This window comes from Rhyacophila brunnea, unplaced genomic scaffold (genome assembly GCF_057557595.1).
Source record: "Rhyacophila brunnea isolate RB1 unplaced genomic scaffold, BYU_Rbru_1.0 scaffold_24, whole genome shotgun sequence".
NCBI lineage: Eukaryota > Metazoa > Arthropoda > Insecta > Trichoptera > Rhyacophilidae > Rhyacophila > Rhyacophila brunnea.
Genome location: NW_028232904.1, coordinates 14,428,128 through 14,448,652, shown reverse-complemented (window position 1 = coordinate 14,448,652; position 20,525 = coordinate 14,428,128). Strand labels below are relative to the sequence as shown.

Genomic DNA, 20,525 nt, shown 5'->3' with positions numbered 1-20,525 from the left:
TGTCGAATTGTGGAAGATTTTGTAATTAAGCGCCTCATTTGTTTTAAAAAGTGTTAGTTAATTACCATTTTTCTATCTTTTTGTCAGTTATTTCATGTATGGGTAGGCTTGTTATACCTTGCCTATGGGTGGCACATTCGAGTGGATGAAAAATTAAAATAGGAATGCAAATAATACAACTTTTGTCAGTGAATTCCGAGATGACAAAATTTTCACCTGTGGGGCTAACTGACAGTATGTATGACAAAATGTCAACATTTTGTCACGGCAGGTAGCCGTTGCATTTTACAATTCTTAAAGTTGAACCAATATGTTCAGAAACATAGAATATTACCTTATATTCATTTGCCCTGATTTATCTGTAACACATGAGAGAAAACATGTAAATGTGTAGGAGAGAGCGAGTCAAGGGTGAATACATAATACAGTCGAACTTGGTTATTACGAGGAAGCTGGGACCGACTGAATTTGCTCGTTACCTATATCATTATATAAGATTTTTCGCTCCTCATTCTATTTAAGCATAGAACATATTATAAAATTTGAAAACCATCGTAAAAATCCCTGAAACTGAGCCGCCGGCGCTGGTAGGTACCTACTGACTTCACAAAGCTTGGATTTTTTACATGCAATTTCAACCATATGCGTGGATACTTTTTCAATGTCGTCGGCGAAAACACCAATTAGGTACCTACTTCGATACTTGACTAGTGTCATAAACGTAATCCGATCCCGGCGGCATCGATTTAGTTAACTGCCCGGTCAGATTTTATTGCTTAGGGTCGAAAATGTTTTTAAGCGGAGCCGGAGCAAGTATTAGGTCCCGGAGCGGAGCAACACAAAAATAGGTCTGCTCCAATGCTCTGGTTCAAACGTCTCTTAGGGGTACATAGGTCATGCATTGCATTGGGGCGGCGGATGAAGGAATGAATATAAATGTTACAACTTTTGATATCAGTGTAAATAATGTTCATTCTTTTTTTTTGAAACATCAATTTATAATTTATTTCGTTGTAAATCTATATAAATTCATGAAGAATTTTGTAGACATTTTGTCATAGGGCCAAGACACAATGCTTACAATCGAGACAAGACAGGGCGCGTGTATACAGTAATTAGTGACCTTACACATACAAATTTAGTGCAAGTACAACTCATTGATTTTGTCTATGTTGTATAGTTGGCATTCACAAAATACATGTGACTTAATGCCAGTGGCGAAGAGTGGAGGTAGGCTGTTAAGATTCGCTATAAATAGTAACCACTAAACTTTTTTAGTCATATGTATTTGTTTTTATTGAACTAAGACTACAATTTACAGATGGTGTTAGTTTTTACAAATCAATTACACCCTGCCTAAACGAAACCATAATAGTTTTGGTCCAATTTGGGCAATACGACAAAATTGTGCACACTTTTTCATTCATAGTTATTTGTTTTCGTTGTATTAAAAATACATATTACACATATTGTTTGTTATTTTTTTAAATTCATTAAGCCCTGCCTAAACCAAACTATAATAAATAAAAAATATTATTCTATTTATAAAATATTCAAAGTTATGTATGATTTAATTGCATAATTTTAGATATTTTATAGATAGACATGTATTTTTTGACTATTATCTATTATGGCTTGGTTTCTCAGGGTTTAATTGAATTTTAAAAACTAACCAACACTATCTGTAAATTGTAGTCTTATTTCAATGAAAACAAATATGTATGTCTGAAAAAGTTTAATGTGCACTGTTTATGGCGGATCTTAACAGCCTACCTCCACCCTTCGCCACTGCTTAATGCACTGGTGAGGGTGAGAGTCTACACAACATTGTGCATTGGAAGAACGGCTGTTTTCACTTGCAACAAAGTTGGAAAGCGCCACGAAGGTATATGAAAAACAGACTACTAAAGACGCTAAAGTATTGCCCAACCATTTTAACCGCAATTCAAACTCGATCTAGAAAAATTGTGTTATCATGAGTTGGACACTTATACCTCAGGACAACGGGACGGGATCCAGCGCATGGAAATAAATGTATATTATGTATATATAATCATCTTACTTAGATATGTAGGTACTCGAGTCGTTTTCTTATAATATCAAAATGTTCAATAATATGCTATTATATAGGTATAAATAATGAAGAATTTTTTGAATAGTTTTTCCATGTAAAATTCATACTGAGAAGCACTCTCAATCGTTTTTGGAGGGAAAAATAATATACACATTCCAGTTGGGTCTCGCACTTGCTAGGACTGGCGCTGAGTTCAGCGTTTTCCAAAGTAGTACAAGTAACTGCAAATCTCAGAGCACAAATCTGAAGTCTGATCCAATTGAACCTATGCTGCGAAACGACTTGCAGCTACTTCAGTTACAAGCTTTAATAACCGTTTTTTATCTTCATTTTTACAATATAATATGTCGGTGTCTATCTAAAAATCCTTGTATGGTTGAAATTAAGCAAAAAGTACATATATACATATTATATGTCATTTCACACAATATACAATGATTATACTAGTGATTTCCGAGGCAGATTGGTAGCGGGCAAAAGCATTCTCCCGGAAAGTAAAAGACATGAGTAAGTCCCACTCAGTCCAACCTTTTTTTCTAGATTATATGTATGTTTTCGAGGTTTTTTTTCATCAATGTTTTTTAAATTAAATATAAATTCCATTCAAAATATGAATTAGTCAAAAATATTTTTTCTACATAGGTTAAACATAATAAATTACAATTTAAGGCAATCTCTTTACCTACCAGAGCCACCTAGCGGAAAAATACGAAGCTTGGAATTTGAGACATTTTTTGGTAATTTACAATAATGTGTTAATTAATAAAATATAAAACATTAAAAAGAAAAATATTTTTTATTTAAGTTAAAGATAAACTTACCATTGTAAAAATGTAATAAAATGTGATGGAATCGGACCCCATCTTATTATTACATATTATATTTTAGGGTCATATTTATTATTAAAATTAAGTTTAATAAGTTTTCTAAGCATCGCCTAAGAGATTTTTGACTAATTTATAGTTTTAATATTTTTTATATTTATTTTAAGAAACATCGATTTTTATAAAAATATAAATATGTATAATTTGAAATCCTTTTTATTTATATCAAATTTTATTTAGGTATGGTCCCAATATTGAAGCTCGATTTGATATAAATAAAAAGGATTTCAAGTTATACACATTAATATTTGTAAAAATCGATGTTTTTTAAAATAAATATAAAAAATATTAAAACGGGGAATTAGTCGAAAATCTACATGACGAAAAATTGAAAACTTAATAAACTAAATTTTAATAATAAATATGACCATACAATATAATGTAATAATAACGTAACTTAGGACATAAATATGTAACAAATTCACATTTTTTTACAATTATAAGTTTATCTTTGACTTAAAAAAAATAATCCGCTGTGTGCCTCTGTTGGTATAAGGATCCCCCTTAATTGTAAGTTTATCTTTGACTTTAATAAAAAAATTAGAGATTAATAATTAAAGAGACAGTAATTAATTAATGAACCAAAACAAATGTTGCAATTTATTTAAATACATCCAACGCAATCATATAATGAATATTATAAAAAGTTTGGTCGCATGGAGCTTTTTTACAACACGAAGAGCCAAAGTTCAAACACTCAACAAATGCGAACGTCGCAGAAAAATGATTTCCGGAAAATTGTTTGCGTATGCGCGCAACATACGTCAACGATTTTCCGTCATTACGTTTTTGAAGTACAAGGTCACATGACGGGACATAGTAATAATAATTATGTACATTTTCTATCTCTTACTGCACGATATTATTTTCCGCTGTCAAACGCAATCCGATATCCGTGCGGTCGCGTCGCGCAATAATACAAAAAACGTCGCTGCAAATTCTTACATACCTTATTAAATCATTAACTAACATAAGTAATTTATCTCCTTGAAGTTATTTTGAATCTGGGTTATTTATATTGTCGATTTCGTAATGTACCGCATTGCGTTGTTTTCATAATAGTAATGTCATATAGTAGTATATTACGATATTGTGGTGAATGCAGTTTTTAGCTCAAGTTCACGAAATCATTGAAGAAGTGCATAATGTATTGTGTTTATTTATAGAGCATCATTTAAATGCAATAATTTGTCAGTAAACTTGTGTATCGTTTGGCATTGGTGTTAACTTTAAGTGCATAAAGGATTTCATACGTTTCATATTGTTATTAATTTTACGTAGGCACCTTATACCTACCCAATGGTGAGTTGAATTTTTAATTAATTATGTTATTTTGTACCTATATAGTGTATAATGTTTGACCCCACGAATGAATCGAGACTAGTGATTTAAAGAAACTTTTTGTGTGAAGTACTACCTTTGTGATATCTCGGATAATCTTGGTTAAAACATTGGTTAATAGCACTTATAGCGGATCCAGAAATGACCACAAAAATATACCTACTTGACAAAATACAGGGTCATATAGGGTCACTGAACGAGAACAGGGCTTTACGAACTAATCCCGTTCGGAAAAAGTCTGTGGTACCTATTGAATAATTAAGGACCGCGAAGAGTGAAAAAAAATAGGCGAGGTTTTCATCCAGCAGTAGATCGACCCTGGCTGATGATGATGCTTAAAGCTTATTCTGAACTATTAAGGTCTGTGGGTAATCCTAAATAAAATAGTGACTGCCGGATCGCTGGTTTAAAAAAAACTCGGACCCATATTATTCTTTAATATTTCCATGTTTAGGTACCGGATTTTTTTTAATTTAACCGCCGTTTTAAATTTAAAACAATATTATGATTACTTCGGAATTGGACTGACTAATCGATTTTCTTGTCTTTTTACGCCCAGTTTACCTATGAATATATTAGGTACATTCGTCTTTTAAAGTTATTGATTTTTTCCCCAGTAGTTCATTCATGAACAAGGCGCGACTTGACAATGCCTATGTTTGACTCCAAAGATGCAATACGGGTGGGTGACAATAGTGTTAAGTTTACTTAGTTCAATTGGATTTGCAATGTGATACAAATTTCAGCTACTTTAATCATTCATGTGCTATACGCATTTGATCTGTAGTACAGTAGAACCTCGATATAACGAACCTTGATATAGCGGACTTAGGATAATATAACAGACAAAATATCCAATCAAATGTTGAAAATTATTGGAAACACCCTGTTAATGTTATACATACAAATGTTTAAACCGTGTATAAATGATGTTCTGCGCATGATAATCTAATAAAATTTATTGACTATTATTTGTCAGATAACGAAATTCAAGTATTACACACATTTTCGTAATTTTAGAGAATTGATTATAAAAAACAGCAGACTTCAAATGAGAAAATAAAACTTGATTTTCAAAACAGGATTACCGAAAGCAAGCGCGTCGACATCGAACATTAACGTCACTCTACAACGGGTGACTGGATATATCATTCGAAGACGAATAAACAGAATTTTGTTTGTGTTTTTATATAACGGACTTTCGGCTTTAATGGACAGCACCTCACCCGCATTAGTCCGCTATATCGAAGTTCTACTGTACTGGATACTGAGAATCTCATAGACGGTCAAACCGACGAATTTAACAACTCCCAAACAACCTGGAAAATTTGTGTTATTTGATCAGTTAAAGACTTAAAAAGAGTTAAAAACTTCTCATTGGTGCCCATATTCAAATTCAGAAATGTCCGCAGAAAAACTAAGACCCGGCTCTATAAAACCGTCATACGCACAGTCGTTGCATACGGGTGCGAGACATGGACGCTAAATATGAAAGCGGCTGAAACGGTGGACTGCTTTGAGAGAAAGATCCTGAGGCGGATATACGGACCCATGGATGATGGTGCGCAGTGGAGAATTAGGTACAGCACGAAACTATACCGCTTATACCAAGATTCAAAACTCTCCACGTCCTTCATAAAACTTCAGAGGCTAAACTGGGTAAGCCATGTCCAGCGCATGCCTGAGTCACGGATACCGAAGAAGATCCTCGAAGGAAACCCAGGGGGGAAAAGGCCAGTGGGAAAGCCACGCACACGATGGGGTGATAATATTACAAAAGATGCCAACCAGCTGCTAAAAATCAGGAACGTGCGGTGGACCGTTCCGGTTGGAGGACGGTGGTCGAGGAGGCCAGGGCTGGACTTGAGCTGTATCGCCATTGAAGAAGAAGATCAGTTAAAGCTTAGATGGGGCGAGGAGAGCTCTCTCAGATAAACGGACAAAATCTATTATGTCGCGGGTTTTCCACTGACACAGGAAGGAGGGGTTTTTCTGAACAAATCAAATAAATATAATATTTATTTTAGACGACGTCTCTTCAATGTCTTTGGACTTAGGTTTATTTATTGAAACGATCAAATAAGCCCAGCATATCGAGTCAGTGATTGATTCCGTATCTCTAGGCAGTTTTCTTATCACCTTCACCAAACTTATCTTATCCTTATTACTTATCATTCTTATCACTTATCATGTTATCATTTTATCAGTGACTGCCGCGGCAAAGTAATATAATAATAATTAGTATCCGTGATTGCTTCGTAGGTAGGTATATATAATTTCTAATTAATTAATTGATTTCTAATATTTATAGACACTACTCATCTAAGAAATTATTACTGTCTGCAGTAAAAGATGTCTTCTATGGAGCCTAAACAATGAAAGTATAAAAATTTTCATGATAACGATACATAGGTTTATTTTTCATAATCTGAATCGAGTTTTTCATATTAATATTGTCCGACAACAAGATATCGGCGATAACAGGAAGTCCATGTAGTCGCATATAGAAGACTTCTCAGTGACGTATCTGTCATGGCAGCAACGCGTGTTTAAATAATGTATCGACTCTCCTTTCGGATGCGACTCTTTTTCTTCTTTCTAACATCACTCCTGATCGTTTTAGACATATTGTTATTATAAAAAGCTTCACATTACGTAAATTGATAGATCCGTACACCGCGGGAGCGTAAAATAAAATGATATACTTGGAGGCGTTCCTCATTTTAAAACGGAAGCAGCGCTCGAAATGGAAAAGTTTACGAACCGGAGCGCTCGAAAATTTTCTGAGGATATTAACATGGTTATCAAATTTTATGGGTATTTTATAAACATAAGTGTGCTAGTTTTTTTGTTATATGGCATTATCTAGCTCAGACGGTCAAAATATTTTAAGCACGAGACGGAGCGATAACTTTACAGATTCCACGAACCGGAACGGTGCGCTTTGGTACATTTCGAGCCCTGAACGGAAGTAGGATTAACTGCACTGGAGGGATTGTTAGTTCACAGTTTTAATACGTGGATAAGAAGTTGCTATTCGACAATAGCAACCCGGCCTGCTTTAACATGTTCGTGTTTAAATTGAGTCACGCGTCTGCACCCCCCGCTCGACTGTCGATCCTTCTGACGTAGTAAATGTAGAAGCCAGTCGGCGCGGCAAGCCTGCGCGGGGTATTGAAAGGGAATCCATGCATGCAAACGCAACCACAGACGTGGGTGTGCAGGCTAAATCGACGCGTTCGTCGTTATTCAGTCGCGTCTCTGTTAGCGCCATAAATGCTTATGAAATTTCAGATAGCACAATATCTTTGGTATAAGGTGACAATGGTAGAAGAACGGTGGTTTACTATTGGGCGAAACTCATCGTTGACGACCATGTGATAAAACGATATAAATCAATTATTTTATTGTTATTCGTCGAGACTAGAGTTGGGTTTCGGGAATTCTCGAGAAATTTTCGAAATTTTCAATCCCGAATCTCGAGAATCTTTTCTCGGGATTCGGGATTTCTTTATTATCTAATATTAATTAAAAAACGATTTTCTATATGTAAAAGTCGACAGAAAACACAAAAAGTTCAAAGACTGATCGGGGCATTTAACACAATTAAGCCAACGTCGACTCAAAATGAGCGCAATTTTTGCAACATCAGGGAATTTTGTATCTCAAAATCGTATGCGATTGTCAGGCGCAGCGATTGACAGTCTGTGTTTTGAAATTCCATTTTAATAAGTAGGCAATGTTTTTAATTATTTTTGTTTTCCTACTTCTATTGTGTTTGTCTTCTTACATAAATAAAAAAATCATATTTTTTTGGAATTTGTCTGTTTTTCCACTGATTTTAGGATTTTTACAGGTTTTTTTTTAAATTTCCCGATATCTCGAGAATTCAAAATTTCACCATTTCGGGAAATCCCGAATCTCGAGATTGAGATTTTCTCGGGAAATACCCATCTCTAGTCGAGACTATCGTTTTAACAACGTCACAAGGGCGACTGACGGACCCGCGAGGGTGACGGCTATGTGCACTCTCCACCCAGATGAAGGTGGGCGGAGAATGGCTAACATATCAACCTCTCCGTTGACGCGCGCATTAGATGCGGGCAAAAAATGTTGACTGCCGTGTTACGGCTTTCGAGGTTGTCTTGCCAAATAAAGTTCTAAAATCTTTGCCAAAGCAGTTGACGAAGAGTAGGTGTAGGTAGTTAGATATTGGTCTGAAATGCTGCCAGGATTACAGTAAACTAATTAAAAGGTATCACGGCCATCAGTCAGGATATTGTCCGGACCATGAAGACGTAGGTACATACGTAATAAATAATTTTGAATTTTATCAGCTGTTGTTAGTGGAAACTGCTATTTTGGTTCTAAATTTAAAATGTTCATAAAAGTTGCATGGCAAGTCAATAGAACAAACAAAATGTCAACGTTTTTTGTACAAATTAAGATTCACATAAAGATGTAGTAGGTACCTGCCTACATTTTATTAGAATATAAAAAAAAAACAAATAAATTAGTTAATATGCTAATATTGCTATTTTGGATTGTTTCTATCTCCCCAGCAGTAATTTGACAATAAAGGTGTCCGAAAACCGTCGTTTCTTGTTTTATGTATTTTTTTTGGTAATGGTGATGGTCAAAACTAGGGGAGTTCAATTTGTTAGTACAATGTGATAGTATTTATTTTATTAGTTATTATTTAAAATTAATTATATTGTGGGTATTACATACGGCTGATTTAAAATTATTATGATATCGATAATTTGAAAGCAGTTTTCACAACAACGGGTTAATCCAAAACACAGATTTTTAAAAGTTCCCGATCACTGGCGGGCTTAGAAATTATTCTTCCCCCTATGATCAAATATAAAATAAACACCATACCTAAATTTTATTCTAACTACCAACGTACCTAGTAAAAATAGCAATGGATCTCTTCCTTAGTGACAAGGTGACGTCAGTTGCAGGTATTTTATGCTTTGAGTATTATTTTGTACGCAATTTGTATAACGCATATTTATAAGATTTTGGTATAATTTAATAATTGTGTGACTAGTTTGAACCGTTTCGAGGCCTCCTTATAAATCTTCTGACGGATCTATTGCGTCATCTGCGTCAAAGGAACGCGCCGCTGCTCCTGGTGGTATAACCCCAGCAGTGTAGTGCTAAATAAAATAGCTCCGCAGCATTGATTCCTCTTTTTCATCTCTAATGCCAAGCCCATTTGAGCTCATCTCTGCTCAGACCTGACTTTAAAACGCCAAGACACCGACCGGGCATGGGCAACGTAGAATAGACATCGGCACTCCATTTCCCCAATATGTCTATGGTTGCATTGTGATGGGAATATATTATTCATGTATTTCCTGTATGAAGTCATTTCAGTTCAAGCATTCTTCAAGCAGAAGTTTCTTTTAATAGATCATCTGGTATTTTATTGCCCTGGATTACCATTTGTGATGGAATCCATTTATGGCAGGATGGGGCATATAGACGTGTTTGATAGACATCGAATATAGAAGAGATATTTTCCAACATGGTGTCTGAGACAATTCTTAAAGCATAATGCCTTTCCCACTATTTTGGTTGTCTTTGATCTGGTCATGGATGTAGTAGTTACCTGTGATAGGCTCTTACAATTTTGAGCGTTACTCTTAGTTATTGGTTTTCATTACATTAAGGGTCCATCTTTTATATGTACCTCTAATTGGACACATTGATTCTTAATATAAGAGAAATCCAAAAAATACGAGTAGCACAATGTGTCATGGAAAGGTGTATTTTGGGCATAACGCGGTTAGGCAACAAAATAAACCAATCGATAAGGAAGCAGACACGAGTGCGCGATGTGATATAGATTTTTAAGCGGATGGAATAACAATGGGCTCGGCGAGTGGACAACCGCTGGACAAATGCCGTCAAGGGGCACTAAACGACGCAACGAGACCCCAAAAGCCGGCTCTCACATCAAAACTCGTCTCGCATAAAACGTGTCGAATACGTCGATGTGACGTCATCGTTATTTCTGAAACACACTGCCAAATGGAGCTCCGCAGATTGGTCGAATGCGACTGCTTCGTTTGAAAAAAAAATCTGCGGTTGCAATCGACAAGTTGCATCCTTCCCGGGCTCCGAGTCGAAGAGTCGGAGTCACATACAAACACCAACGAATTGGTCATTCCTATGCCGGCTCGCCGATCACTGCATTCAAATATCGGTTTCGAAGGTTACGCGCGACTGTCGCTAGGTAGATATGCGCGGTCTTCACAAGCAACACTGGATGTCAGTTCTCGGAAGGTTTGTTTTATGGCTGTGCGGCTCACGGACGAGTTTTGATGTGAGAGCTGGCTAAAATCCACCGAATAGACGAAATCATAAAGTTCGGTGGATGTCCGTGGCAGCGATGAACTAGGGACCGAGATGAGTCCTTTATCCTGCAGTGGACTCACCCAGGTTGGTGATGATGGTGTGAGTACTGCTAACATAATATAATATTGTTTGAACACTTTATGCGATAGGCACAACGGGAGGTCACTTTTGACGATGCTATCCTGGTGACCGATTTGTTATATACATCGAACAGATTAATGTGTGTTCCTTGGTTGTAAATATGTGTATAATATGCAGATAATTATTTGTATGTGCTGAGACAGCCAGTCAAGCGACCGAAGCATTAGTAGACATCTACTTAAAATAACAGGCAGCGCTGGGGTACTACAACCCCCCAAATAGATAGACCGCCATTTAACAACAATAACCATTGTGATTTCCTCTAAAAGTGCGAAGTCAGATATTTTTTTAACCAGTATATCGTCACCTTACTATTAAAACCTCGTAAGTCTATTTGAGAAGATAGTTGAGGGGAAGGAAAAAACGTAAAAAAAATAACATTTTAAACACCTCACTAATCGATGAATCTGCTAACACTGGTTGTGCAATATGAGGTTTTAATTTCATGTTTGAAAGCACGAGACCTACGAGTTTTTAAAACTTGTGGATAGATGGACAGCATTCTAGTCTAGAGAACCGAGGTTTCGATATGATTTTAAATGTTTTTTGTTTAATTAATGACTTATGGTTACTTTCAATGGTCAGCAGGAAGCTATGGAGCTGCGATCTCATTGCAAAGGGTTGAGTCATTTTGTATAAGTACGCTAATTGACTTTTTATACAAGGACTCTAATAATACAACAAAATACACAAGATAGAATAAGTAGTGTTATTTAAACTTAATTAAAAAAGGCGGGGGGCTAGAAGTATATAGATATAAATATTTCTCCCAGTCACGGAACAGCAAAAACAAATGGTATGGCTTTACGTATTCAAATAATTTCGTTGTATTAACACGTGTTTAAGTTATCAGTGTTATCACATATTTCCCCACACTCGAGAATAATATTGTTCCTTAGTGGCTTCACTTGCAAGTTTGAATACAAACCCCGTTTTAGTGGTTATATATAAATACCTATTTATAAACATGACAAAAACACCGTTTTACATTAAAATTGGTAGTCTATGGATTTGTCTATCATAATATAATAAAACTTAGCATAGGTACCTATTAAAAATGACAATGTATCTCTTTCCTAGAATCACATCCTGTAACTAAAAATATTTATTTTTGAAGTTGACAGTGATGAAATTAATATAATAATATTACTGGTCTATTTTTGTGTATCTGAGGGTCTATTCTATAGACAAGGCGGCTATCGACGGCTAAATGTGATGGTGATAAATAATAATATTATCAGTCACTTTATCATATTTATGTATTGATGTACCTATTATAATTTTTTTTTCGACCATGTCCGATCCTAATAGGATCATATGGGCCTCCACAGAGTAGAGGTTTGTATTAACAGATTTTGTTTTTTACGAGAAATGGATGTCAGCCACTTGCTCAACCTATTAGGTCCATACCCTGACTCACACACAAATTGAAAAACAATATGTGTACTTGCCAGACCCAGGATTCGAACCTGAGACCCACGGCGTGATAGTCCAACGCTCAAGCCGCGCGACCACCGTGGGTGTTACTATTTTACTATTATACTATTATAATTATTGTTACAATAAGTTAGCCGTCTAAACTGTCAAAACTGTCTATCTCGCTCTAAAAGTTAACACAGCTAAGAAAGGGGCTGTTAATATTGTAAAACAGCAATTTTTGACAGTTTAGAGACCAAAGATTCCCAAACTTATTAACTTGTGATTAACTTATAAAAGTATTTATTGAAATCTTCCACAATAAGATTCTCACTAAAAACAGAACAGTAAGATACCTACCTCAAAAAACCTTCGAAAGTTTCAAATAATTTAATATTACAGAAATCACCCTATTTCATTTTGCGACGTTATTCCAGGGTTAATGAAGCCTTTCCCTTATTCATTATCGCATAGTGAGTATCGCATTAGAACCTGTATGAAACATATTACATGCTTCAATGTTACTGATTTTTACTCTATGTAATTTGATATTAGGAGAACGTAAAATATATTGCACTTTGAGAATATACACATATTATAATATAAACTAGATACAACATACATACGTATTAATGAAGCGGTAGTCAAACGGTAGCTTGCCGGGAAACAGGAAACGAAAATTTGTGAAAGTGGTGTAGGATTTGAAACATTTTAAGGCCTGTAGGTACTTAGTAGGAATCCATAGGTATAGTTAGGCAGTTTAACGATGAATTTGATTTGATGATCGAGGGAAGTGGCGCGATATTGTACTTGCCATTTGCTCCGATACTGGATAGTAACACGGTGCAAGCAGTATATTATGTATTTTGCAGCGGCGAAGGGTGGAGGTAGGCTGTTAAGATCTAATATAAATAGTGCACAATAAACTTTATCAGTCACACGTATTTGTTTTCATTGAACTAAACCTGCAACTTACAGATGGCGTTGGTTAGATTTGTTCAGTTCAATTAAACACTGCGAAAACCAAGCCATAATAGATAATAGTCAAAAAATAATCGTTTATCTACAAAATATCTAAAATCATGCCATTAAATTATACATACATTTGGATATTTTATTGATCGAGTAATAATGTTTATCTACTATGGTTTGGTCACGGCTTAATGAGTTTTAATAAACTAACCAACAACATGTGTAATATGAATATGTATTATTAATTTATCAAAAACAAATGAGTATGAATGAAAAAGTGTGCACTATTTTGTTGAATCATCCATAACATAGGTACCAAAACGATTATGGTATAATTGATTGTTAAAAACTAACCAACACCATCTGTAAATTGTAGTCTTAGTTTAATAAAAACAAATAAGAATGACTGACAAAGTTTAATGTGCACTATTTATGTGGGATCTTAACCGCCTACCTCCACCCTTCGCCACTGGCATTTTGTGACCTCACCGGGAAGAGGAGACAGTGCCTTGGCAAATGACTATGAAAACAGATGAATGAATTATTTCTATCCAGTGGCTTAACACAAGGTCGAGTCGATGGCAATTTTGGCATTTACACGATTATAAAAGCCACAAAAATAACCGTGTTGCCGTTGATTAAAAGCATAGAACAGATTATTAAAATATAATTCCGATAGGCTATACCCACTACATTTGAAGCAGGGTTTTGATTATGTGAGTGTCCTACGAAAATGAGACACATTATAGACGTGCAATAGTGTGTTGGAACCTTCAAATACACCAATATTGAATGAGCGTCAATACATAAACCATGAGCAGTTGTCAGAACGAAGGGCAAGCTTAGAATGAAGTATTCTTGACACGTGTTTACGTTTATCCCATATTCTTGAGATCGGTTACCTGTTACTACACACCCGTTAAGTATTTCAGTTCCCATTAATTCTGTGTTCCTTGGTTAAAAGTATGTTTATCATTAAGTATTAAAACTATGTACTTCCGTGTCAAACATGTGCGAATTTAGCTAAGATCGTTTTTCTATTATGGCAAATGAATGGCCTTGTCTGGATTTGTTTATTACCTATTTGTTCACAAAATTGCATCAAGTAGAAACTGGAAATCAATATTTACGAAGTAGATTCGCTCAGGTAAAAACATGTTAATTTAATTCTTAAAGGTGCATTTCTAGAATGCATTTTTTATTTTTATTATAATTATATTAACAGTCTGGGAATCTTGTGAATTCACATTATTTTAAAAAGGTAATAGGTGTTTATGCCACATCACAAAGAAGATTTATAAATTAAGTATGTATTTTTTGCACCTGATGACCTTATTGACTTACTGTGTTGGTCCATGGAAATCGGACGGAGACAAGAGTATGAATATTATGAGGGACAAAGGTGCTTTTCTGATTCATCTACCTGAAACGATAATATACATGGCAAGTTATCAGTGACGTCCCGTGGGGGTAGGCAGATTGAGCGTCGCTTGGGGGCGGCAGTTACTCGAAGGTCGGCAAATCGAGATCATTAATTTGGTACCAATATATAGAAATAGCTACATACACTTAGTAATAACGAATATATTTCTCCATTACAAAAATCAGCTCACTAGTTGGAAACAAAATGTATTAATTTACATAAAAGGTTTAACAGGGCTGTATTTTTTTGTCAGATTCGCGATGTCTAGTTTGTTCTGTTTATTTCGATGTTAATCTGTATCGAAGCGTTTCGCCGTCATTATATCGATTTAATAATGCCTTTTTAATAAACCTTTGCGATCTCAGACTAAAAATATCATTACAAATATTGCCAAATTTTGTGAAGAAGAAAACGACACAGATCGCCCTTAATTTCTGAAGACGAAGCAAATTAATGTAAGTATCTTAAAAAGGATATGTAAGAAAGCACTATATTACCAGCGTCAAAAAATCCCCACTTTTGGGGAAAACGTGATTATTATTTATAAATTTAATTTTGTATGTTTTTAAAACCCACGGTGGCCGCGCGGTTTAAGAATTGGGCTATAACGCCGTGGGTCCCAGGTTCGAATCCTGGGTCTGCCAAGTACACGTATTGTTTTTCAATTTGTGTGTGAGTCAGGGTATGGACCTAATAGGTTGAGCAAGTGGCTGACATCCATTTCTCGTAATAAACAAAATCTGTGGAGGCCCATATGATCCTATTAGGATTGGACATGATCGGGGGGAAAAAAATGTTTAGGTGGTACCTATATATTTTGTTAGTAAAGTAACACCTTTTTTAGATATTGGAGTCATGAAAGTATGATAAAAAATGGGGCGGCATTTTGGCGTTGCCTAGGGGCGGCATTTTATCCAGGGACGTCACTGCAAGTTATGGTACCACCTCCGGAAGTGGCCATTGATCCGACTTATCCGACCCTTATAACATGGTATTTGAAAGATACTGCGCCCACTCACATACTATTATGATATAGGTACGCATATTCAGCGCTCGAAATGAAAAAAAAATACGAACCGGAGCGCCCAATTTTCCAAAAATATTGTAACATATTCACCTAATTTTAAGTATATTTTATAAAAATGAGCGTGTTAAATCTTTTGTTATATGGCCTACCTAGTTTAGATAGTCAAATGAATTCGTCCACGAGACGGAGCGATAACCTCGAGTGATCTTGAATCTGTTAGTCTATTCTATACACAAGGCGGCTATCGACGGCTAAAGTGATAAATATTATCACTTTATCATATTAAAGTATTATAATTGTTACAATAAATTAGCCGTCTACACCAGTGCTCCGCAACCTTTTTACACCCACGGCACACCAAAGGTCTTTCCAGAATTCCGCGGCATACCACACGTAAAACAATTTATACACTAAATCATGGACCCCACATCCTGAAGGGGGGCCCCAGACCAAGATCTTTGGCGGGCCCCCCTACCTGTCGCTAAGGTTAAAGACAGCGTGATACTCTAAAATAGTGTTTTTCAAATATTGTTCCAGGTAAAATTAATGGTATTGATTTTATGTCTAGCGATTTTTCGTATGGTTATATTATATTAATGCTGTCGCTGCTGAAGAGACTGCTGTCGGGTTAGGAATAATTATTAGTCGAGTATTGACACAATAGTAATAAATTGTATCCTACAATGAGATGTTTTAAAATATTAATACTAAAGTAGTAAAATAACTTAATAGTTTTTTGACTCGAAAGTTCGAGTTTATTTTTGAATTCTTATAATTTATCAGAGCACGTCAATATATTTTCATTCTGACCTTGCATTGCTTTATTAGTTCACACAGGTGCTAAAATATATTGCCAGCCATGTACGCAAATTTGGCTATTGCACTGCGGCACACCTTGCATCGTCTCACGGCACACCGGTTGCGGAGCACTGGTCTACACTGTCAAAACTGTCTATCTCGCTCTAAGCTATCTCGCTCTACAGCCAAAAGAGGGACTTTTAAAACTGGCACTTTTTGACAGTTTAGACGGTTAACTTATTATAACAATTAACCACCTCAATACATAACATATGATAAACTACCGTCGATAGCCCTATAAGAGGTTATGGTATAAGCTCCTTTGATGCGAGTTGTAGGGATTTTGTTATATTTAAATTCAATTTATGAAAAATACGCACCCTTTTGATAAAGATTCCGGTATAATTGTACGATTGATTTAAACTGTTTCGAGGCCCCCTTTTCAATTTTGTGACGAATCTATTGCGTCATCTGCGTCAAAGAAAATTGTCGCTGATAATTATTCATAATTGATACTTTAAAATCGCACATTCTTAACTAATATTCTGTATGCGCCTAATTAATTAATGCCCTTGTTTAGACCCGCTAGTGGTTCAGACTCTTGGGTTTCCACGTGTTTTTAAACACAATTAATGCATAATGTGCACTTATATTACGTATTATTTTGTAATCAATGGAACCATTGCTTCTCGTTGAAGATTGTTTATTCTATGATAAGGTCATTGTAGAGATAGTACTATCTGAGGGTTTTTTCAAGACGATAGACGTCATGTTTAGTCATATTGGTTTTTTTTCAATAAGTTCTGTAGACTTGAGTTTATTGTACCGATGATATAACATTGAATAAAAACCGCAAAGTCAGAATAGATTGTATTAAAATTACTGTGTTTTGCGGCTGGCGTATCTCGGCTGTTGTGATGCCTACAAAGTTTCATATAAAATGATTACGTATAGGTATCCTTATTTTTTTCTTACTAGCCTTTTAAAACGTATGCATTTGAAAAATTGCATAACATTGTTAAATTTTTGTTTTGTGGAGTTAAATTACAGGTACCTACTATCAGTGGCGAAGTATGGAGGTAGGCTGTTAAGATCCGACCGGCACACTAAACTTTGTCGGACAAACGTATTTGTTTTCATTGAACTAAGACTACATTGTAGACCAGGGTTTTCCAAACTTTTCTGCAATGGAACACTTCGCAAAGCCGGAAATTTTAACGGATTTATTAACCGTTCTGGCCAATTTTGGCAACTGTCGTTAAACTGACAAGTCTTGTCAGCCGGTCAGTTAAAAATAATATACCCCATCTCTTTCATGCGCACGGTGTGAGAAAAAATGGTCCTCCGTCTGTACCTAGATCATGGCCCCCAAATCCCGAAGCGGCCCCCCAGGCTAGAATGTTTGGCGGGCCCCCTACTTACCGCTAAGGTTAAAGGCAATGTGACAATCTACAGTTGCATATTACAAATGGTGTTCGACAGCGACGTCCCGTGGGGGTAGGCAGATTGATCGTCGCTTGGGGGCGGCAGTTACTCGAAGGGCGGCAAATCGAGGAGAATCATTTGGAATATTTAGTGCTGACAACGCGACCGGCGCGTTTGCATTTATTAGTTGGCCATTAGATATAATTAACATGATATTTAAATGTGGAAATTAATTAGTAATTATATGGTCAGCAGTAAATGTATTAACTTTGTAATAACAAAAATATCGTTTCATTAACAAATTCAGCTCACTGGTTTTTTCGGGTTCGCGATATCTGGTTTACTGCCGTTGCCCTTCGACGTCCTTGATGACCAGAAACGACACGGGCAGATTTGCGAATAATTAGTCTGATATTTTGTTAGTAATAGATCCATACAGCACATTTCTTAGATACTGCACTCATGAAAGGATGATAAAAATACTGTATAAAAAATGGGGCAGCATTTTATCTAGGGACGTCACTGGTATTCGATGTAAAATCAAGGGTATTTTTTTTAGCGATTTTTAGTATTTTTAATACACCCACTTTTATGTTGATATGGACATGTCAAATATCGATAATAATCAAAAATTGTAAGTATGGTAAAACCACATATTATTAAATTTTAGTATGTTTGAGGTGAAATAGCGCCGCAGGCGATATTTTTTTACTATTAGTGCATGTTTGTGAAGTTTGTTTATCTCACTTAGCTGGTCGATCTCTCACGTCTCAAGTCCATGCGCCCAGGCTAGAGGCCTGTTAGCCCCCCCCCTTTTGGGAGCCATGACCTATCTAGATACTTGACGTCATAAACATCAGTGTAGATTGATCATCACTCGCCTTTCAGTATGAAGTAGATCCTTTAATTATTTTAGTTTTACTTATTTTACTTCTACTTAGTGGAAGATCTTTAAATGTGTTGCAGTGTATAAAACCTTTCCAAATGGTCGCGGAACACCTATTCAGGTTCAGCGGAACATAGTTTGGGAAACCCTGGTGTAGACAGTGTTAGTTAGTTTTAAAAGATCAATTAAACCCTGCATAATCCAATCGATAATAGATAATGGTAAAAAGCATATACATTTATCTATAAAATATTTAAAATTATGCCATTAAACCAATATATTTTTGTAATAAGAGAATATTTTTTATCGATTATGGTTTGGTTTTTGGTTGTACCTATTCTCAATTCAACGAAAACAAATAAGTATGACCGAAAAGGTGGGCACTATTTTTGTCGGATTGCCCATAGTATACCTAAACAATTATGGTTTGGATTAGACAGGGTTCAATTGAATTTTAAAAACTAACCAACACCATCTGCAAATTGTATTCTTAGTTAAATGAAAACAAATAAGTACGACTGAAAAGGTGTAGTGTGCACTATTAATGTAAAATCTTAACAGCTTACCTCCATTCTTCGCCACTGCCTACTATTAGTAGAACAACCTAACCTTGACAGTGTGCAGATTGTGATTGCTTCTACTGCGGACAAATTACATAATATAGTAAAAATTACATGATGTCACACTAGGACTTATGGTGCTTTACGGTGAACGGCAGAAAACTCGAAGAGGTGAAGAAGTAGCTAATCGATAATAGGTATCTACTCCATTTGCGATCGGTTCCAACCCAGTACATTTTATTTTGATACTAATTTATCGACACATTCGACAATGCACATTGTTAATTATATTATGATAGTTATACAAGATTATGGAATATTTTATACGTACCTGTTGAAAGGAGCTCGAGATTACAACATGTAACATTTGCCCCAAAACAAGCCCGAGGACGTTATATTTTGAATCGTAAGCTTGCAACACGGCCAAATGACAATAATAGCAGAATGGCTTATCTCCATCACCTTCACATTAGGAAATGCGGATAAAAATAACGACCCAGTTTTGTTTCGTTTTGAGTTTTTTAGGTACCTAGATGACACTGTGTACTGAGCCACCATTGTTTAATAATTAAGTTATTCGGTATAATTTGATCATGTGACTGTTGTGCATTTAGTAAATGGAGAAAAGCCTCTTTGCTTCTTATCATCAGAAAAAAATCACTAGAAAAAATGGCCAAAAGCAGTTATGAGCGGCTGACTGCTTTCGTCTTGTCCTAGAGTCCTAGAGCACGGGGCGCACTGTATGGCGTGAATTTCAAACAACAATCAAACTGGCGCTGTTTTGGTCAATAATTAATCACAATTACAATAATAAATTAGTTCATAACACATGTCTTACCGTTGTATTATTACATTGGTAATAGTACTTGCCTACTATCGGATTTGTAGAATAATGCGATTGATTTAGTTTCGGTACAAGTCGAACACTTTTCGCATTGTGATCAATAAAACAATAAGTACTATCCATTCACAATAAATTTGAGTTTCAGAGTTTGTCATGGAAATATCTGTACCTACACCGTTCCTATAATATTATTATAAAGATTCCTCACACAGGTTCCCAACAATTTTCAAGTCGCGAGCCCGCGACACCGTTTTACCAAATAACCTGCGACCCCGCATTTGCATAAAAATTTCAAATTATAGAAACCATAATATTAAAAATATTCGTAAAATACAACCGTCATTTTTTCATTTTACTATTTTTAT

At 35.6% G+C, this 20,525-nt stretch overlaps 1 protein-coding gene across 2 annotated transcripts in view; it reads left to right on the top strand.

Annotated features, from left to right (window-relative positions):
• The first annotated feature begins 3,775 nt into the window (after positions 1 to 3,775).
• LOC147069089 (MFS-type transporter SLC18B1-like) overlaps positions 3,776 to 20,525 on the top strand; it is a 43,179-nt gene continuing 26,429 nt past the window's right edge. For both annotated transcript variants that reach the window (XM_085951494.1, XM_085951495.1), the window contains exon 1: positions 3,776 to 4,260. The gene's annotated coding sequence lies outside the window, so the exon portion shown is untranslated. The remainder of the gene's footprint in view (positions 4,261 to 20,525) is intronic.